The sequence below is a fragment of the Phyllobates terribilis genome, unplaced genomic scaffold (genome assembly GCF_046119375.1).
Source record: "Phyllobates terribilis strain yellow unplaced genomic scaffold, ASM4611937v1 Scaffold_169__1_contigs__length_4117513, whole genome shotgun sequence".
NCBI lineage: Eukaryota > Metazoa > Chordata > Amphibia > Anura > Dendrobatidae > Phyllobates > Phyllobates terribilis.
Window position 1 is genome coordinate 2,344,889 of NW_027362929.1, and position 20,636 is coordinate 2,365,524.

The 20,636-nt window shown below is 45.3% G+C and overlaps 15 non-coding genes across 15 annotated transcripts; all 15 read right to left on the reverse strand.

Moving 5' to 3' along the window:
• Positions 1-1,098: 1,098 nt before the first annotated feature.
• Positions 1,099-1,289, reverse strand: LOC141208952 (U2 spliceosomal RNA). Its single transcript, XR_012279162.1, has one exon. It is a non-coding gene; the product is annotated as a U2 spliceosomal RNA (small nuclear RNA).
• Positions 1,290-2,411: 1,122 nt separating this feature from the next.
• LOC141208953 (U2 spliceosomal RNA) lies at positions 2,412-2,602 on the reverse strand. Its single transcript, XR_012279163.1, has one exon. It is a non-coding gene; the product is annotated as a U2 spliceosomal RNA (small nuclear RNA).
• A 1,120-nt stretch (positions 2,603-3,722) lies between these two features.
• On the reverse strand, positions 3,723-3,913 carry LOC141208954 (U2 spliceosomal RNA). Its single transcript, XR_012279164.1, has one exon. It is a non-coding gene; the product is annotated as a U2 spliceosomal RNA (small nuclear RNA).
• A 1,120-nt stretch (positions 3,914-5,033) lies between these two features.
• Positions 5,034-5,224, reverse strand: LOC141208955 (U2 spliceosomal RNA). The gene has a single exon (XR_012279165.1). It is a non-coding gene; the product is annotated as a U2 spliceosomal RNA (small nuclear RNA).
• A 1,120-nt stretch (positions 5,225-6,344) lies between these two features.
• Positions 6,345-6,535, reverse strand: LOC141208956 (U2 spliceosomal RNA). Its single transcript, XR_012279166.1, has one exon. It is a non-coding gene; the product is annotated as a U2 spliceosomal RNA (small nuclear RNA).
• Positions 6,536-7,657: 1,122 nt separating this feature from the next.
• Positions 7,658-7,848, reverse strand: LOC141208957 (U2 spliceosomal RNA). Its single transcript, XR_012279167.1, has one exon. It is a non-coding gene; the product is annotated as a U2 spliceosomal RNA (small nuclear RNA).
• Positions 7,849-8,968: 1,120 nt separating this feature from the next.
• On the reverse strand, positions 8,969-9,159 carry LOC141208958 (U2 spliceosomal RNA). The gene has a single exon (XR_012279168.1). It is a non-coding gene; the product is annotated as a U2 spliceosomal RNA (small nuclear RNA).
• A 1,120-nt stretch (positions 9,160-10,279) lies between these two features.
• LOC141208959 (U2 spliceosomal RNA) lies at positions 10,280-10,470 on the reverse strand. The gene has a single exon (XR_012279169.1). It is a non-coding gene; the product is annotated as a U2 spliceosomal RNA (small nuclear RNA).
• Positions 10,471-11,592: 1,122 nt separating this feature from the next.
• On the reverse strand, positions 11,593-11,783 carry LOC141208961 (U2 spliceosomal RNA). The gene has a single exon (XR_012279171.1). It is a non-coding gene; the product is annotated as a U2 spliceosomal RNA (small nuclear RNA).
• A 1,120-nt stretch (positions 11,784-12,903) lies between these two features.
• Positions 12,904-13,094, reverse strand: LOC141208962 (U2 spliceosomal RNA). Its single transcript, XR_012279172.1, has one exon. It is a non-coding gene; the product is annotated as a U2 spliceosomal RNA (small nuclear RNA).
• Positions 13,095-14,214: 1,120 nt separating this feature from the next.
• LOC141209858 (U2 spliceosomal RNA) lies at positions 14,215-14,405 on the reverse strand. Its single transcript, XR_012280047.1, has one exon. It is a non-coding gene; the product is annotated as a U2 spliceosomal RNA (small nuclear RNA).
• A 1,121-nt stretch (positions 14,406-15,526) lies between these two features.
• Positions 15,527-15,717, reverse strand: LOC141208963 (U2 spliceosomal RNA). Its single transcript, XR_012279173.1, has one exon. It is a non-coding gene; the product is annotated as a U2 spliceosomal RNA (small nuclear RNA).
• A 1,120-nt stretch (positions 15,718-16,837) lies between these two features.
• On the reverse strand, positions 16,838-17,028 carry LOC141210405 (U2 spliceosomal RNA). The gene has a single exon (XR_012280574.1). It is a non-coding gene; the product is annotated as a U2 spliceosomal RNA (small nuclear RNA).
• Positions 17,029-18,148: 1,120 nt separating this feature from the next.
• On the reverse strand, positions 18,149-18,339 carry LOC141208964 (U2 spliceosomal RNA). Its single transcript, XR_012279174.1, has one exon. It is a non-coding gene; the product is annotated as a U2 spliceosomal RNA (small nuclear RNA).
• A 1,121-nt stretch (positions 18,340-19,460) lies between these two features.
• LOC141208965 (U2 spliceosomal RNA) lies at positions 19,461-19,651 on the reverse strand. Its single transcript, XR_012279175.1, has one exon. It is a non-coding gene; the product is annotated as a U2 spliceosomal RNA (small nuclear RNA).
• Positions 19,652-20,636: the final 985 nt, after the last annotated feature.

Sequence of the window (20,636 nt, forward strand, 5' to 3'; positions counted from 1 at the left end):
TCCTGCAAAAACGCGGAGCACCGGGAAAATACATATACCCTCTATCCCTCCCGATGGCAAAACTGAGGGGAGGGTAGTGGATACCCCCAGGTCCCAGGGGGTCTTCCTGGAACCGTACAAAAAACTTGTGTTTGCCAGTCCACAAGCCCACCTCATTCCTCACCTTGTGTGAGTAGGACACATAGCTGCAATGACGGTTCAGGAATCTAGTAATGTCCTCCACATCCACAAGGGGGTTGTGCATAAACACAACAACTGGCACTTCCCCCTTAGTATACAATACCGTGAATGTAAGCCCTTCAAGAGCCGGATGATCCAAGGCTTGCTGATCCTTTAGAGTCTTGAAAAGATTCTGGCAAGCTGCCATACGATCAAGGACCAAAACGTACCGGCCATTCTTTGGGAACTCCTGTAGACAAATGATGTCTCCACGACCAACATTCAAAATCTTGAAGATGACGACTTCCACCAAGAACCGCAGGTTAAAGAAATTCCTCCTTGACTCCTCAATATCAATGCGAAAAGCATTTTTGACCCGAATATCATCGGTCCCGGCATAGCGAATCTTGACGCCCATTATCACCTCTCGTTTCCTCTGGACCCCCCCCAATAGCAGCAGGCAGCTTAAGCCACCTAAGTGGCGATGCTGCAAGGCCGAGGGGGAGACACTCTAGGATCCTTCTGACCAGATACAAGATCTTAGCCAAAAGGCCGAGAAGCGATAACCAGAATTGGTTTCCGACTACGGTGCCACCCAAGGATTCTGAAAAGTCCATTTGTGGAGATGGCCACCTGTAGTTATTTAGGTGAAAGCTCCAAAATGCTTGCCTAATATGTCTGTTTATCCAAAAGGAAGTATAGAGGGAGAGCTAGATAGATAGCATTGCATTACATTACATTACATGGCAATGCAATGCACAGTTGCTGAAGTTGAACCAAAATGAGCTTGTCATCTGGCTTCTGCAACTTTTAACATGAAAAATCCAATGAGGAGAAGAAAAGCAAAGCCAAAGAGTCCATCCCAAAATCCGACAAACAAGCAAAATGAACAAAAAGCATTGAATTCAATTCTTTCTGATTTTAGAAACTGCATTAAAGAAGGGGTGCACCGGTCCTGGAGATACTGCAATACCAGGTCAATGCGTGGAGTGGACAGAGCAAGCTCTTTTTCCATCTCCCTGTTCTAAAAATCCATTTAATATATGGTCCCCAGATAGGGGACGTATCAGATATTAAACTGATAAGAACAGATACTACACTTGATCTTAGCCAAAAGGCCGAGAAGCGATAACCAGAATTGGTTTCCGACTACGGTGCCACCCAAGGATTCTGAAAAGTCCATTTGTGGAGATGGCCACCTGGACTCCCGTTAAGAAGACATGCTGTCAACCTCTAGATCCCTCACATGCCTGCACTTTTCGGCTTGCTGCTGCTGCAATCCACGCGTTTTAGATCTGCATAACTCCACCTCTTTTAGCACAGTACCCTCAACCCACGGCTGTTCCCACCCGCCTCAACACCGTTGGAAGGGAGGAGAACCAATTAAGGCGGGGGGGGGGGGTGGAACGAGCAGCTGTCTACCCTTAGCAGGAGGGTTGCTGATTAATTACCTCTCCTGCTGCTGCTGCTGCTGGCTGTCCAGCAGCAGACTGAAGGTGGCTGCTGCTGTGCGCAGGTATATAAAGGCTCAGAGCCTATTATGACACGCGCAGCCAGCGTTCCATTGCCACATTCCGTCTACTGCAGGCGGGATACCTGGATGGCTGAATGTCACTGAGAAGCTCACAGAGACCGCCATAAGCAACAGTTTAAAAGAATGCCACAGACTAATCAACCAAACTTTTTGGGTTGGTTTCTCTTTTATAGTCTGCAGGCATTAAATGAAAGAAGTCAGTGTTCCAGCAGAGGGAGACAACGTTTCAGAAAAGGCATTGTAGCAAACCAAAAAAGAAATTGTAAGCGCAGCAGAGTAACCAGCTCACATACCTGTTAGCTCAGGTGAGTTTAAAAGGCTGCTGTTGATAACAAGGGCATTTGCTAAATAGATGGTGTGTGTGCAACAATATACTGAAAGGTCAATTATATTGTGCAGCTTATCTCACCACCTGTAGTTATTTAGGTGAAAGCTCCAAAATGCTTGCCTAATATGTCTGTTTATCCAAAAGGAAGTATAGAGGGAGAGCTAGATAGATAGCATTGCATTACATTACATTACATGGCAATGCAATGCACAGTTGCTGAAGTTGAACCAAAATGAGCTTGTCATCTGGCTTCTGCAACTTTTAACATGAAAAATCCAATGAGGAGAAGAAAAGCAAAGCCAAAGAGTCCATCCCAAAATCCGACAAACAAGCAAAATGAACAAAAAGCATTGAATTCAATTCTTTCTGATTTTAGAAACTGCATTAAAGAAGGGGTGCACCGGTCCTGGAGATACTGCAATACCAGGTCAATGCGTGGAGTGGACAGAGCAAGCTCTTTTTCCATCTCCCTGTTCTAAAAATCCATTTAATATATGGTCCCCAGATAGGGGACGTATCAGATATTAAACTGATAAGAACAGATACTACACTTGATCTTAGCCAAAAGGCCGAGAAGCGATAACCAGAATTGGTTTCCGACTACGGTGCCACCCAAGGATTCTGAAAAGTCCATTTGTGGAGATGGCCACCTGGACTCCCGTTAAGAAGACATGCTGTCAACCTCTAGATCCCTCACATGCCTGCACTTTTCGGCTTGCTGCTGCTGCAATCCACGTGTTTTAGATCTGCATAACTCCACCTCTTTTAGCACAGTACCCTCAACCCCCGGCTGTTCCCACCCGCCTCAACACCGTTGGAAGGGAGGAGAACCAATTAAGGCGGGGGGGGGGTGGAACGAGCAGCTGTCTACCCTTAGCAGGAGGGTTGCTGATTAATTACCTCTCCTGCTGCTGCTGCTGCTGGCTGTCCAGCAGCAGACTGAAGGTGGCTGCTGCTGTGCGCAGGTATATAAAGGCTCAGAGCCTATTATGACACGCGCAGCCAGCGTTCCATTGCCACATTCCGTCTACTGCAGGCGGGATACCTGGATGGCTGAATGTCACTGAGAAGCTCACAGAGACCGCCATAAGCAACAGTTTAAAAGAATGCCACAGACTAATCAACCAAACTTTTTGGGTTGGTTTCTCTTTTATAGTCTGCAGGCATTAAATGAAAGAAGTCAGTGTTCCAGCAGAGGGAGACAACGTTTCAGAAAAGGCATTGTAGCAAACCAAAAAAGAAATTTTAAGCGCAGCAGAGTAACCAGCTCACATACCTGTTAGCTCAGGTGAGTTTAAAAGGCTGCTGTTGATAACAAGGGCATTTGCTAAATAGATGGTGTGTGTGCAACAATATACTGAAAGGTCAATTATATTGTGCAGCTTATCTCACCACCTGTAGTTATTTAGGTGAAAGCTCCAAAATGCTTGCCTAATATGTCTGTTTATCCAAAAGGAAGTATAGAGGGAGAGCTAGATAGATAGCATTGCATTACATTACATTACATGGCAATGCAATGCACAGTTGCTGAAGTTGAACCAAAATGAGCTTGTCATCTGGCTTCTGCAACTTTTAACATGAAAAATCCAATGAGGAGAAGAAAAGCAAAGCCAAAGAGTCCATCCCAAAATCCGACAAACAAGCAAAATGAACAAAAAGCATTGAATTCAATTCTTTCTGATTTTAGAAACTGCATTAAAGAAGGGGTGCACCGGTCCTGGAGATACTGCAATACCAGGTCAATGCGTGGAGTGGACAGAGCAAGCTCTTTTTCCATCTCCCTGTTCTAAAAATCCATTTAATATATGGTCCCCAGATAGGGGACGTATCAGATATTAAACTGATAAGAACAGATACTACACTTGATCTTAGCCAAAAGGCCGAGAAGCGATAACCAGAATTGGTTTCCGACTACGGTGCCACCCAAGGATTCTGAAAAGTCCATTTGTGGAGATGGCCACCTGGACTCCCGTTAAGAAGACATGCTGTCAACCTCTAGATCCCTCACATGCCTGCACTTTTCGGCTTGCTGCTGCTGCAATCCACGCGTTTTAGATCTGCATAACTCCACCTCTTTTAGCACAGTACCCTCAACCCCCGGCTGTTCCCACCCGCCTCAACACCGTTGGAAGGGAGGAGAACCAATTAAGGCGGGGGGGGGGTGGAACGAGCAGCTGTCTACCCTTAGCAGGAGGGTTGCTGATTAATTACCTCTCCTGCTGCTGCTGCTGCTGGCTGTCCAGCAGCAGACTGAAGGTGGCTGCTGCTGTGCGCAGGTATATAAAGGCTCAGAGCCTATTATGACACGCGCAGCCAGCGTTCCATTGCCACATTCCGTCTACTGCAGGCGGGATACCTGGATGGCTGAATGTCACTGAGAAGCTCACAGAGACCGCCATAAGCAACAGTTTAAAAGAATGCCACAGACTAATCAACCAAACTTTTTGGGTTGGTTTCTCTTTTATAGTCTGCAGGCATTAAATGAAAGAAGTCAGTGTTCCAGCAGAGGGAGACAACGTTTCAGAAAAGGCATTGTAGCAAACCAAAAAAGAAATTTTAAGCGCAGCAGAGTAACCAGCTCACATACCTGTTAGCTCAGGTGAGTTTAAAAGGCTGCTGTTGATAACAAGGGCATTTGCTAAATAGATGGTGTGTGTGCAACAATATACTGAAAGGTCAATTATATTGTGCAGCTTATCTCACCACCTGTAGTTATTTAGGTGGAAGCTCCAAAATGCTTGCCTAATATGTCTGTTTATCCAAAAGGAAGTATAGAGGGAGAGCTAGATAGATAGCATTGCATTACATTACATTACATGGCAATGCAATGCACAGTTGCTGAAGTTGAACCAAAATGAGCTTGTCATCTGGCTTCTGCAACTTTTAACATGAAAAATCCAATGAGGAGAAGAAAAGCAAAGCCAAAGAGTCCATCCCAAAATCCGACAAACAAGCAAAATGAACAAAAAGCATTGAATTCAATTCTTTCTGATTTTAGAAACTGCATTAAAGAAGGGGTGCACCGGTCCTGGAGATACTGCAATACCAGGTCAATGCGTGGAGTGGACAGAGCAAGCTCTTTTTCCATCTCCCTGTTCTAAAAATCCATTTAATATATGGTCCCCAGATAGGGGACGTATCAGATATTAAACTGATAAGAACAGATACTACACTTGATCTTAGCCAAAAGGCCGAGAAGCGATAACCAGAATTGGTTTCCGACTACGGTGCCACCCAAGGATTCTGAAAAGTCCATTTGTGGAGATGGCCACCTGGACTCCCGCTAAGAAGACATGCTGTCAACCTCTAGATCCCTCACATGCCTGCACTTTTCGGCTTGCTGCTGCTGCAATCCACGCGTTTTAGATCTGCATAACTCCACCTCTTTTAGCACAGTACCCTCAACCCCCGGCTGTTCCCACCCGCCTCAACACCGTTGGAAGGGAGGAGGACCAATTAAGGCGGGGGGGGGGTGGAACGAGCAGCTGTCTACCCTTAGCAGGAGGGTTGCTGATTAATTACCTCTCCTGCTGCTGCTGCTGCTGGCTGTCCAGCAGCAGACTGAAGGTGGCTGCTGCTGTGCGCAGGTATATAAAGGCTCAGAGCCTATTATGACACGCGCAGCCAGCGTTCCATTGCCACATTCCGTCTACTGCAGGCGGGATACCTGGATGGCTGAATGTCACTGAGAAGCTCACAGAGACCGCCATAAGCAACAGTTTAAAAGAATGCCACAGACTAATCAACCAAACTTTTTGGGTTGGTTTCTCTTTTATAGTCTGCAGGCATTAAATGAAAGAAGTCAGTGTTCCAGCAGAGGGAGACAACGTTTCAGAAAAGGCATTGTAGAAAACCAAACAAGAAATTTTAAGCGCAGCAGAGTAACCAGCTCACATACCTGTTAGCTCAGGTGAGTTTAAAAGGCTGCTGTTGATAACAAGGGCATTTGCTAAATAGATGGTGTGTGTGCAACAATATACTGAAAGGTCAATTATATTGTGCAGCTTATCTCACCACCTGTAGTTATTTAGGTGAAAGCTCCAAAATGCTTGCCTAATATGTCTGTTTATCCAAAAGGAAGTATAGAGGGAGAGCTAGATAGATAGCATTGCATTACATTACATTACATGGCAATGCAATGCACAGTTGCTGAAGTTGAACCAAAATGAGCTTGTCATCTGGCTTCTGCAACTTTTAACATGAAAAATCCAATGAGGAGAAGAAAAGCAAAGCCAAAGAGTCCATCCCAAAATCCGACAAACAAGCAAAATGAACAAAAAGCATTGAATTCAATTCTTTCTGATTTTAGAAACTGCATTAAAGAAGGGGTGCACCGGTCCTGGAGATACTGCAATACCAGGTCAATGCGTGGAGTGGACAGAGCAAGCTCTTTTTCCATCTCCCTGTTCTAAAAATCCATTTAATATATGGTCCCCAGATAGGGGACGTATCAGATATTAAACTGATAAGAACAGATACTACACTTGATCTTAGCCAAAAGGCCGAGAAGCGATAACCAGAATTGGTTTCCGACTACGGTGCCACCCAAGGATTCTGAAAAGTCCATTTGTGGAGATGGCCACCTGGACTCTCGTTAAGAAGACATGCTGTCAACCTCTAGATCCCTCACATGCCTGCACTTTTCGGCTTGCTGCTGCTGCAATCCACGCGTTTTAGATCTGCATAACTCCACCTCTTTTAGCACAGTACCCTCAACCCCTGGCTGTTCCCACCCGCCTCAACACCGTTGGAAGGGAGGAGAACCAATTAAGGCGGGGGGGGGGGGTGGAACGAGCAGCTGTCTACCCTTAGCAGGAGGGTTGCTGATTAACTACCTCTCCTGCTGCTGCTGCTGCTGGCTGTCCAGCAGCAGACTGAAGGTGGCTGCTGCTGTGCGCAGGTATATAAAGGCTCAGAGCCTATTATGACACGCGCAGCCAGCGTTCCATTGCCACATTCCGTCTACTGCAGGCGGGATACCTGGATGGCTGAATGTCACTGAGAAGCTCGCAGAGACCGCCATAAGCAACAGTTTAAAAGAATGCCACAGACTAATCAACCAAACTTTTTGGGTTGGTTTCTCTTTTATAGTCTGCAGGCATTAAATGAAAGAAGTCAGTGTTCCAGCAGAGGGAGACAACGTTTCAGAAAAGGCATTGTAGCAAACCAAAAAAGAAATTTTAAGCGCAGCAGAGTAACCAGCTCACATACCTGTTAGCTCAGGTGAGTTTAAAAGGCTGCTGTTGATAACAAGGGCATTTGCTAAATAGATGGTGTGTGTGCAACAATATACTGAAAGGTCAATTATATTGTGCAGCTTATCTCACCACCTGTAGTTATTTAGGTGAAAGCTCCAAAATGCTTGCCTAATATGTCTGTTTATCCAAAAGGAAGTATAGAGGGAGAGCTAGATAGATAGCATTGCATTACATTACATTACATGGCAATGCAATGCACAGTTGCTGAAGTTGAACCAAAATGAGCTTGTCATCTGGCTTCTGCAACTTTTAACATGAAAAATCCAATGAGGAGAAGAAAAGCAAAGCCAAAGAGTCCATCCCAAAATCCGACAAACAAGCAAAATGAACAAAAAGCATTGAATTCAATTCTTTCTGATTTTAGAAACTGCATTAAAGAAGGGGTGCACCGGTCCTGGAGATACTGCAATACCAGGTCAATGCGTGGAGTGGACAGAGCAAGCTCTTTTTCCATCTCCCTGTTCTAAAAATCCATTTAATATATGGTCCCCAGATAGGGGACGTATCAGATATTAAACTGATAAGAACAGATACTACACTTGATCTTAGCCAAAAGGCCGAGAAGCGATAACCAGAATTGGTTTCCGACTACGGTGCCACCCAAGGATTCTGAAAAGTCCATTTGTGGAGATGGCCACCTGGACTCCCGTTAAGAAGACATGCTGTCAACCTCTAGATCCCTCACATGCCTGCACTTTTCGGCTTGCTGCTGCTGCAATCCACGCGTTTTAGATCTGCATAACTCCACCTCTTTTAGCACAGTACCCTCAACCCCCGGCTGTTCCCACCCGCCTCAACACCGTTGGAAGGGCGGAGAACCAATTAAGGCGGGGGGGGGGTGGAACGAGCAGCTGTCTACCCTTAGCAGGAGGGTTGCTGATTAATTACCTCTCCTGCTGCTGCTGCTGCTGGCTGTCCAGCAGCAGACTGAAGGTGGCTGCTGCTGTGCGCAGGTATATAAAGGCTCAGAGCCTATTATGACACGCGCAGCCAGCGTTCCATTGCCACATTCCGTCTACTGCAGGCGGGATACCTGGATGGCTGAATGTCACTGAGAAGCTCACAGAGACCGCCATAAGCAACAGTTTAAAAGAATGCCACAGACTAATCAACCAAACTTTTTGGGTTGGTTTCTCTTTTATAGTCTGCAGGCATTAAATGAAAGAAGTCAGTGTTCCAGCAGAGGGAGACAACGTTTCAGAAAAGGCATTGTAGCAAACCAAAAAAGAAATTTTAAGCGCAGCAGAGTAACCAGCTCACATACCTGTTAGCTCAGGTGAGTTTAAAAGGCTGCTGTTGATAACAAGGGCATTTGCTAAATAGATGGTGTGTGTGCAACAATATACTGAAAGGTCAATTATATTGTGCAGCTTATCTCACCACCTGTAGTTATTTAGGTGAAAGCTCCAAAATGCTTGCCTAATATGTCTGTTTATCCAAAAGGAAGTATAGAGGGAGAGCTAGATAGATAGCATTGCATTACATTACATTACATGGCAATGCAATGCACAGTTGCTGAAGTTGAACCAAAATGAGCTTGTCATCTGGCTTCTGCAACTTTTAACATGAAAAATCCAATGAGGAGAAGAAAAGCAAAGCCAAAGAGTCCATCCCAAAATCCGACAAACAAGCAAAATGAACAAAAAGCATTGAATTCAATTCTTTCTGATTTTAGAAACTGCATTAAAGAAGGGGTGCACCGGTCCTGGAGATACTGCAATACCAGGTCAATGCGTGGAGTGGACAGAGCAAGCTCTTTTTCCATCTCCCTGTTCTAAAAATCCATTTAATATATGGTCCCCAGATAGGGGACGTATCAGATATTAAACTGATAAGAACAGATACTACACTTGATCTTAGCCAAAAGGCCGAGAAGCGATAACCAGAATTGGTTTCCGACTACGGTGCCACCCAAGGATTCTGAAAAGTCCATTTGTGGAGATGGCCACCTGGACTCCCGTTAAGAAGACATGCTGTCAACCTCTAGATCCCTCACATGCCTGCACTTTTCGGCTTGCTGCTGCTGCAATCCACGCGTTTTAGATCTGCATAACTCCACCTCTTTTAGCACAGTACCCTCAACCCCCGGCTGTTCCCACCCGCCTCAACACCGTTGGAAGGGCGGAGAACCAATTAAGGCGGGGGGGGGGTGGAACGAGCAGCTGTCTACCCTTAGCAGGAGGGTTGCTGATTAATTACCTCTCCTGCTGCTGCTGCTGCTGGCTGTCCAGCAGCAGACTGAAGGTGGCTGCTGCTGTGCGCAGGTATATAAAGGCTCAGAGCCTATTATGACACGCGCAGCCAGCGTTCCATTGCCACATTCCGTCTACTGCAGGCGGGATACCTGGATGGCTGAATGTCACTGAGAAGCTCACAGAGACCGCCATAAGCAACAGTTTAAAAGAATGCCACAGACTAATCAACCAAACTTTTTGGGTTGGTTTCTCTTTTATAGTCTGCAGGCATTAAATGAAAGAAGTCAGTGTTCCAGCAGAGGGAGACAACGTTTCAGAAAAGGCATTGTAGCAAACCAAAAAAGAAATTTTAAGCGCAGCAGAGTAACCAGCTCACATACCTGTTAGCTCAGGTGAGTTTAAAAGGCTGCTGTTGATAACAAGGGCATTTGCTAAATAGATGGTGTGTGTGCAACAATATACTGAAAGGTCAATTATATTGTGCAGCTTATCTCACCACCTGTAGTTATTTAGGTGAAAGCTCCAAAATGCTTGCCTAATATGTCTGTTTATCCAAAAGGAAGTATAGAGGGAGAGCTAGATAGATAGCATTGCATTACATTACATTACATGGCAATGCAATGCACAGTTGCTGAAGTTGAACCAAAATGAGCTTGTCATCTGGCTTCTGCAACTTTTAACATGAAAAATCCAATGAGGAGAAGAAAAGCAAAGCCAAAGAGTCCATCCCAAAATCCGACAAACAAGCAAAATGAACAAAAAGCATTGAATTCAATTCTTTCTGATTTTAGAAACTGCATTAAAGAAGGGGTGCACCGGTCCTGGAGATACTGCAATACCAGGTCAATGCGTGGAGTGGACAGAGCAAGCTCTTTTTCCATCTCCCTGTTCTAAAAATCCATTTAATATATGGTCCCCAGATAGGGGACGTATCAGATATTAAACTGATAAGAACAGATACTACACTTGATCTTAGCCAAAAGGCCGAGAAGCGATAACCAGAATTGGTTTCCGACTACGGTGCCACCCAAGGATTCTGAAAAGTCCATTTGTGGAGATGGCCACCTGGACTCCCGTTAAGAAGACATGCTGTCAACCTCTAGATCCCTCACATGCCTGCACTTTTCGGCTTGCTGCTGCTGCAATCCACGCGTTTTAGATCTGCATAACTCCACCTCTTTTAGCACAGTACCCTCAACCCCTGGCTGTTCCCACCCGCCTCAACACCGTTGGAAGGGAGGAGAACCAATTAAGGCGGGGGGGGGGGGTGGAACGAGCAGCTGTCTACCCTTAGCAGGAGGGTTGCTGATTAACTACCTCTCCTGCTGCTGCTGCTGCTGGCTGTCCAGCAGCAGACTGAAGGTGGCTGCTGCTGTGCGCAGGTATATAAAGGCTCAGAGCCTATTATGACACGCGCAGCCAGCGTTCCATTGCCACATTCCGTCTACTGCAGGCGGGATACCTGGATGGCTGAATGTCACTGAGAAGCTCGCAGAGACCGCCATAAGCAACAGTTTAAAAGAATGCCACAGACTAATCAACCAAACTTTTTGGGTTGGTTTCTCTTTTATAGTCTGCAGGCATTAAATGAAAGAAGTCAGTGTTCCAGCAGAGGGAGACAACGTTTCAGAAAAGGCATTGTAGCAAACCAAAAAAGAAATTTTAAGCGCAGCAGAGTAACCAGCTCACATACCTGTTAGCTCAGGTGAGTTTAAAAGGCTGCTGTTGATAACAAGGGCATTTGCTAAATAGATGGTGTGTGTGCAACAATATACTGAAAGGTCAATTATATTGTGCAGCTTATCTCACCACCTGTAGTTATTTAGGTGAAAGCTCCAAAATGCTTGCCTAATATGTCTGTTTATCCAAAAGGAAGTATAGAGGGAGAGCTAGATAGATAGCATTGCATTACATTACATTACATGGCAATGCAATGCACAGTTGCTGAAGTTGAACCAAAATGAGCTTGTCATCTGGCTTCTGCAACTTTTAACATGAAAAATCCAATGAGGAGAAGAAAAGCAAAGCCAAAGAGTCCATCCCAAAATCCGACAAACAAGCAAAATGAACAAAAAGCATTGAATTCAATTCTTTCTGATTTTAGAAACTGCATTAAAGAAGGGGTGCACCGGTCCTGGAGATACTGCAATACCAGGTCAATGCGTGGAGTGGACAGAGCAAGCTCTTTTTCCATCTCCCTGTTCTAAAAATCCATTTAATATATGGTCCCCAGATAGGGGACGTATCAGATATTAAACTGATAAGAACAGATACTACACTTGATCTTAGCCAAAAGGCCGAGAAGCGATAACCAGAATTGGTTTCCGACTACGGTGCCACCCAAGGATTCTGAAAAGTCCATTTGTGGAGATGGCCACCTGGACTCCCGTTAAGAAGACATGCTGTCAACCTCTAGATCCCTCACATGCCTGCACTTTTCGGCTTGCTGCTGCTGCAATCCACGCGTTTTAGATCTGCATAACTCCACCTCTTTTAGCACAGTACCCTCAACCCCCGGCTGTTCCCACCCGCCTCAACACCGTTGGAAGGGCGGAGAACCAATTAAGGCGGGGGGGGGGTGGAACGAGCAGCTGTCTACCCTTAGCAGGAGGGTTGCTGATTAATTACCTCTCCTGCTGCTGCTGCTGCTGGCTGTCCAGCAGCAGACTGAAGGTGGCTGCTGCTGTGCGCAGGTATATAAAGGCTCAGAGCCTATTATGACACGCGCAGCCAGCGTTCCATTGCCACATTCCGTCTACTGCAGGCGGGATACCTGGATGGCTGAATGTCACTGAGAAGCTCACAGAGACCGCCATAAGCAACAGTTTAAAAGAATGCCACAGACTAATCAACCAAACTTTTTGGGTTGGTTTCTCTTTTATAGTCTGCAGGCATTAAATGAAAGAAGTCAGTGTTCCAGCAGAGGGAGACAACGTTTCAGAAAAGGCATTGTAGCAAACCAAAAAAGAAATTTTAAGCGCAGCAGAGTAACCAGCTCACATACCTGTTAGCTCAGGTGAGTTTAAAAGGCTGCTGTTGATAACAAGGGCATTTGCTAAATAGATGGTGTGTGTGCAACAATATACTGAAAGGTCAATTATATTGTGCAGCTTATCTCACCACCTGTAGTTATTTAGGTGAAAGCTCCAAAATGCTTGCCTAATATGTCTGTTTATCCAAAAGGAAGTATAGAGGGAGAGCTAGATAGATAGCATTGCATTACATTACATTACATGGCAATGCAATGCACAGTTGCTGAAGTTGAACCAAAATGAGCTTGTCATCTGGCTTCTGCAACTTTTAACATGAAAAATCCAATGAGGAGAAGAAAAGCAAAGCCAAAGAGTCCATCCCAAAATCCGACAAACAAGCAAAATGAACAAAAAGCATTGAATTCAATTCTTTCTGATTTTAGAAACTGCATTAAAGAAGGGGTGCACCGGTCCTGGAGATACTGCAATACCAGGTCAATGCGTGGAGTGGACAGAGCAAGCTCTTTTTCCATCTCCCTGTTCTAAAAATCCATTTAATATATGGTCCCCAGATAGGGGACGTATCAGATATTAAACTGATAAGAACAGATACTACACTTGATCTTAGCCAAAAGGCCGAGAAGCGATAACCAGAATTGGTTTCCGACTACGGTGCCACCCAAGGATTCTGAAAAGTCCATTTGTGGAGATGGCCACCTGGACTCCCGTTAAGAAGACATGCTGTCAACCTCTAGATCCCTCACATGCCTGCACTTTTCGGCTTGCTGCTGCTGCAATCCACGCGTTTTAGATCTGCATAACTCCACCTCTTTTAGCACAGTACCCTCAACCCCCGGCTGTTCCCACCCGCCTCAACACCGTTGGAAGGGAGGAGAACCAATTAAGGCGGGGGGGGGGTGGAACGAGCAGCTGTCTACCCTTAGCAGGAGGGTTGCTGATTAATTACCTCTCCTGCTGCTGCTGCTGCTGGCTGTCCAGCAGCAGACTGAAGGTGGCTGCTGCTGTGCGCAGGTATATAAAGGCTCAGAGCCTATTATGACACGCGCAGCCAGCGTTCCATTGCCACATTCCGTCTACTGCAGGCGGGATACCTGGATGGCTGAATGTCACTGAGAAGCTCACAGAGACCGCCATAAGCAACAGTTTAAAAGAATGCCACAGACTAATCAACCAAACTTTTTGGGTTGGTTTCTCTTTTATAGTCTGCAGGCATTAAATGAAAGAAGTCAGTGTTCCAGCAGAGGGAGACAACGTTTCAGAAAAGGCATTGTAGCAAACCAAAAAAGAAATTTTAAGCGCAGCAGAGTAACCAGCTCACATACCTGTTAGCTCAGGTGAGTTTAAAAGGCTGCTGTTGATAACAAGGGCATTTGCTAAATAGATGGTGTGTGTGCAACAATATACTGAAAGGTCAATTATATTGTGCAGCTTATCTCACCACCTGTAGTTATTTAGGTGAAAGCTCCAAAATGCTTGCCTAATATGTCTGTTTATCCAAAAGGAAGTATAGAGGGAGAGCTAGATAGATAGCATTGCATTACATTACATTACATGGCAATGCAATGCACAGTTGCTGAAGTTGAACCAAAATGAGCTTGTCATCTGGCTTCTGCAACTTTTAACATGAAAAATCCAATGAGGAGAAGAAAAGCAAAGCCAAAGAGTCCATCCCAAAATCCGACAAACAAGCAAAATGAACAAAAAGCATTGAATTCAATTCTTTCTGATTTTAGAAACTGCATTAAAGAAGGGGTGCATCGGTCCTGGAGATACTGCAATACCAGGTCAATGCGTGGAGTGGACAGAGCAAGCTCTTTTTCCATCTCCCTGTTCTAAAAATCCATTTAATATATGGTCCCCAGATAGGGGACGTATCAGATATTAAACTGATAAGAACAGATACTACACTTGATCTTAGCCAAAAGGCCGAGAAGCGATAACCAGAATTGGTTTCCGACTACGGTGCCACCCAAGGATTCTGAAAAGTCCATTTGTGGAGATGGCCACCTGGACTCCCGTTAAGAAGACAAGCTGTCAACCTCTAGATCCCTCACATGCCTGCACTTTTCGGCTTGCTGCTGCTGCAATCCACGCGTTTTAGATCTGCATAACTCCACCTCTTTTAGCACAGTACCCTCAACCCCCGGCTGTTCCCACCCGCCTCAACACCGTTGGAAGGGAGGAGAACCAATTAAGGCGGGGGTGGGGGTGGAGCGAGCAGCTGTCTACCCTTAGCAGGAGGGTTGCTGATTAATTACCTCTCCTGCTGCTGCTGCTGCTGGCTGTCCAGCAGCAGACTGAAGGTGGCTGCTGCTGTGCGCAGGTATATAAAGGCTCATAGCCTATTATGACACGCGCAGTCAGCGTTCCATTGCCACATTCCGTCTACAGCAGGCGGGATACCTGGATGGCTGAATGTCACTGAGAAGCTCACAGAGACCGCCATAAGCAACAGTTTAAAAGAATGCCACAGACTAATCAACCAAACTTTTTGGGTTGGTTTCTCTTTTATAGTCTGCAGGCATTAAATGAAAGAAGTCAGTGTTCCAGCAGAGGGAGACAACGTTTCAGAAAAGGCATTGTAGCAAACCAAAAAAGAAATTTTAAGCGCAGCAGAGTAACCAGCTCACATACCTGTTAGCTCAGGTGAGTTTAAAAGGCTGCTGTTGATAACAAGGGCATTTGCTAAATAGATGGTGTGTGTGCAACAATATACTGAAAGGTCAATTATATTGTGCAGCTTATCTCACCACCTGTAGTTATTTAGGTGAAAGCTCCAAAATGCTTGCCTAATATGTCTGTTTATCCAAAAGGAAGTATAGAGGGAGAGCTAGATAGATAGCATTGCATTACATTACATTACATGGCAATGCAATGCACAGTTGCTGAAGTTGAACCAAAATGAGCTTGTCATCTGGCTTCTGCAACTTTTAACATGAAAAATCCAATGAGGAGAAGAAAAGCAAAGCCAAAGAGTCCATCCCAAAATCCGACAAACAAGCAAAATGAACAAAAAGCATTGAATTCAATTCTTTCTGATTTTAGAAACTGCATTAAAGAAGGGGTGCACCGGTCCTGGAGATACTGCAATACCAGGTCAATGCGTGGAGTGGACAGAGCAAGCTCTTTTTCCATCTCCCTGTTCTAAAAATCCATTTAATATATGGTCCCCAGATAGGGGACGTATCAGATATTAAACTGATAAGAACAGATACTACACTTGATCTTAGCCAAAAGGCCGAGAAGCGATAACCAGAATTGGTTTCCGACTACGGTGCCACCCAAGGATTCTGAAAAGTCCATTTGTGGAGATGGCCACCTGGACTCCCGTTAAGAAGACATGCTGTCAACCTCTAGATCCCTCACATGCCTGCACTTTTCGGATTGCTGCTGCTGCAATCCACGCGTTTTAGATCTGCATAACTCCACCTCTTTTAGCACAGTACCCTCAACCCCCGGCTGTTCCCACCCGCCTCAACACCGTTGGAAGGGAGGAGAACCAATTAAGGCGGGGGGGGGGTGGAACGAGCAGCTGTCTACCCTTAGCAGGAGGGTTGCTGATTAATTACCTCTCCTGCTGCTGCTGCTGCTGGCTGTCCAGCAGCAGACTGAAGGTGGCTGCTGCTGTGTGCAGGTATATAAAGGCTCAGAGCCTATTATGACACGCGCTGCCAGCGTTCCATTGCCACATTCCGTCTACTGCAGGCGGGATACCTGGATGGCTGAATGTCACTGAGAAGCTCACAGAGACCGCCATAAGCAACAGTTTAAAAGAATGCCACAGACTAATCAACCAAACTTTTTGGGTTGGTTTCTCTTTTATAGTCTGCAGGCATTAAATGAAAGAAGTCAGTGTTCCAGCAGAGGGAGACAACGTTTCAGAAAAGGCATTGTAGCAAACCAAAAAAGAAATTTTAAGCGCAGCAGAGTAACCAGCTCACATAACTGTTAGCTCAGGTGAGTTTAAAAGGCTGCTGTTGATAACAAGGGCATTTGCTAAATAGATGGTGTGTGTGCAACAATATACTGAAAGGTCAATTATATTGTGCAGCTTATCTCACCACCTGTAGTTATTTAGGTGAAAGCTCCAAAATGCTTGCCTAATATGTCTGTTTATCCAAAAGGAAGTATAGAGGGAGAGCTAGATAGATAGCATTGCATTACATTACATTACATGGCAATGCAATGCACAGTTGCTGAAGTTGAACCAAAATGAGCTTGTCATCTGGCTTCTGCAACTTTTAACATGAAAAATCCAATGAGGAGAAGAAAAGCAAAGCCAAAGAGTCCATCCCAAAATCCGACAAACAAGCAAAATGAACAAAAAGCATTGAATTCAATTCTTTCTGATTTTAGAAACTGCATTAAAGAAGGGGTGCACCGGTACTGGAGATACTGCAATACCAGGTCAATGCGTGGAGTGGACAGAGCAAGCTCTTTTTCCATCTCCCTGTTCTAAAATTCCATTTAATATATGGTCCCCAGATAGGGGACGTATCAGATATTAAACTGATAAGAACAGATACTACACTTGATCTTAGCCAAAAGGCCGAGAAGCGATAACCAGAATTGGTTTCCGACTACGGTGCCACCCAAGGATTCTGAAAAGTCCATTTGTGGAGATGGCCACCTGGACTCCCGTTAAGAAGACATGCTGTCAACCTCTAGATCCCTCACATGCCTGCACTTTTCGGCTTGCTGCTGCTGCAATCCACGCGTTTTAGATCTGCATAACTCCACCTCTTTTAGCACAGTACCCTCAACCCCCGGCTGTTCCCACCCGCCTCAACACCGTTGGAAGGGAGGAGAACCAATTAAGGCGGGGGGGGGGTGGAACGAGCAGCTGTCTACCCTTAGCAGGAGGGTTGCTGATTAATTACCTCTCCTGCTGCTGCTGCTGCTGGCTGTCCAGCAGCAGACTGAAGGTGGCTGCTGCTGTGCGCAGGTATATAAAGGCTCAGAGCCTATTATGACACGCGCAGCCAGCGTTCCATTGCCACATTCCGTCTACTGCAGGCGGGATACCTGGATGGCTGAATGTCACTGAGAAGCTCACAGAGACCGCCATAAGCAACAGTTTAAAAGAATGCCACAGACTAATCAACCAAACTTTTTGGGTTGGTTTCTCTTTTATAGTCTGCAGGCATTAAATGAAAGAAGTCAGTGTTCCAGCAGAGGGAGACAACGTTTCAGAAAAGGCATTGTAGCAAACCAAAAAAGAAATTTTAAGCGCAGCAGAGTAACCAGCTCACATACCTGTTAGCTCAGGTGAGTTTAAAAGGCTGCTGTTGATAACAAGGGCATTTGCTAAATAGATGGTGTGTGTGCAACAATATACTGAAAGGTCAATTATATTGTGCAGCTTATCTCACCACCTGTAGTTATTTAGGTGAAAGATCCAAAATGCTTGCCTAATATGTCTGTTTATCCAAAAGGAAGTATAGAGGGAGAGCTAGATAGATAGCATTGCATTACATTACATTACATGGCAATGCAATGCACAGTTGCTGAAGTTGAACCAAAATGAGCTTGTCATCTGGCTTCTGCAACTTTTAACATGAAAAATCCAATGAGGAGAAGAAAAGCAAAGCCAAAGAGTCCATCCCAAAATCCGACAAACAAGCAAAATGAACAAAAAGCATTGAATTCAATTCTTTCTGATTTTAGAAACTGCATTAAAGAAGGGGTGCACCGGTCCTGGAGATACTGCAATACCAGGTCAATGCGTGGAGTGGACAGAGCAAGCTCTTTTTCCATCTCCCTGTTCTAAAAATCCATTTAATATATGGTCCCCAGATAGGGGACGTATCAGATATTAAACTGATAAGAACAGATACTACACTTGATCTTAGCCAAAAGGCCGAGAAGCGATAACCAGAATTGGTTTCCGACTACGGTGCCACCCAAGGATTCTGAAAAGTCCATTTGTGGAGATGGCCACCTGGACTCCCGTTAAGAAGACATGCTGTCAACCTCTAGATCCCTCACATGCCTGCACTTTTCGGCTTGCTGCTGCTGCAATCCACGTGTTTTAGATCTGCATAACTCCACCTCTTTTAGCACAGTACCCTCAACCCCCGGCTGTTCCCACCCGCCTCAACACCGTTGGAAGGGAGGAGAACCAATTAAGGCGGGGGGGGGGGTGGAACGAGCAGCTGTCTACCCTTAGCAGGAGGGTTGCTGATTAATTACCTCTCCTGCTGCTGCTGCTGCTGGCTGTCCAGCAGCAGACTGAAGGTGGCTGCTGCTGTGCGCAGGTATATAAAGGCTCAGAGCCTATTATGACACGCGCAGCCAGCGTTCCATTGCCACATTCCGTCTACTGCAGGCGGGATACCTGGATGGCTGAATGTCACTGAGAAGCTCACAGAGACCGCCATAAGCAACAGTTTAAAAGAATGCCACAGACTAATCAACCAAACTTTTTGGGTTGGTTTCTCTTTTATAGTCTGCAGGCATTAAATGAAAGAAGTCAGTGTTCCAGCAGAGGGAGACAACGTTTCAGAAAAGGCATTGTAGCAAACCAAAAAAGAAATTTTAAGCGCAGCAGAGTAACCAGCTCACATACCTGTTAGCTCAGGTGAGTTTAAAAGGCTGCTGTTGATAACAAGGGCATTTGCTAAATAGATGGTGTGTGTGCAACAATATACTGAAAGGTCAATTATATTGTGCAGCTTATCTCACCACCTGTAGTTATTTAGGTGAAAGCTCCAAAATGCTTGCCTAATATGTCTGTTTATCCAAAAGGAAGTATAGAGGGAGAGCTAGATAGATAGCATTGCATTACATTACATTACATGGCAATGCAATGCACAGTTGCTGAAGTTGAACCAAAATGAGCTTGTCATCTTTCTTCTGCAACTTTTAACATGAAAAATCCAATGAGGAGAAGAAAAGCAAAGCCAAAGAGTCCATCCCAAAATCCGACAAACAAGCAAAATGAACAAAAAGCATTGAATTCAATTCTTTCTGATTTTAGAAACTGCATTAAAGAAGGGGTGCACCGGTCCTGGAGATACTGCAATACCAGGTCAATGCGTGGAGTGGACAGAGCAAGCTCTTTTTCCATCTCCCTGTTCTAAAAATCCATTTAATATATGGTCCCCAGATAGGGGACGTATCAGATATTAAACTGATAAGAACAGATACTACACTTGATCTTAGCCAAAAGGCCGAGAAGCGATAACCAGAATTGGTTTCCGACTACGGTGCCACCCAAGGATTCTGAAAAGTCCATTTGTGGAGATGGCCACCTGGACTCCCGTTAAGAAGACATGCTGTCAACCTCTAGATCCCTCACATGCCTGCACTTTTCGGCTTGCTGCTGCTGCAATCCACGCGTTTTAGATCTGCATAACTCCACCTCTTTTAGCACAGTACCCTCAACCCCCGGCTGTTCCCACCCGCCTCAACACCGTTGGAAGGGAGGAGAACCAATTAAGGCGGGGGGGGTGGAACGAGCAGCTGTCTACCCTTAGCAGGAGGGTTGCTGATTAATTACCTCTCCTGCTGCTGCTGCTGCTGGCTGTCCAGCAGCAGACTGAAGGTGGCTGCTGCTGTGCGCAGGTATATAAAGGCTCAGAGCCTATTATGACACGCGCAGCCAGCGTTCCATTGCCACATTCCGTCTACTGCAGGCGGGATACCTGGATGGCTGAATGTCACTGAGAAGCTCACAGAGACCGCCATAAGCAACAGTTTAAAAGAATGCCACAGACTAATCAACCAAACTTTTTGGGTTGGTTTCTCTTTTATAGTCTGCAGGCATTAAATGAAAGAAGTCAGTGTTCCAGCAGAGGGAGACAACGTTTCAGAAAAGGCATTGTAGCAAACCAAAAAAGAAATTTTAAGCGCAGCAGAGTAACCAGCTCACATACCTGTTAGCTCAGGTGAGTTTAAAAGGCTGCTGTTGATAACAAGGGCATTTGCTAAATAGATGGTGTGTGTGCAACAATATACTGAAAGGTCAATTATATTGTGCAGCTTATCTCACCACCTGTAGTTATTTAGGTGAAAGCTCCAAAATGCTTGCCTAATATGTCTGTTTATCCAAAAGGAAGTATAGAGGGAGAGCTAGATAGATAGCATTGCATTACATTACATTACATGGCAATGCAATGCACAGTTGCTGAAGTTGAACCAAAATGAGCTTGTCATCTGGCTTCTGCA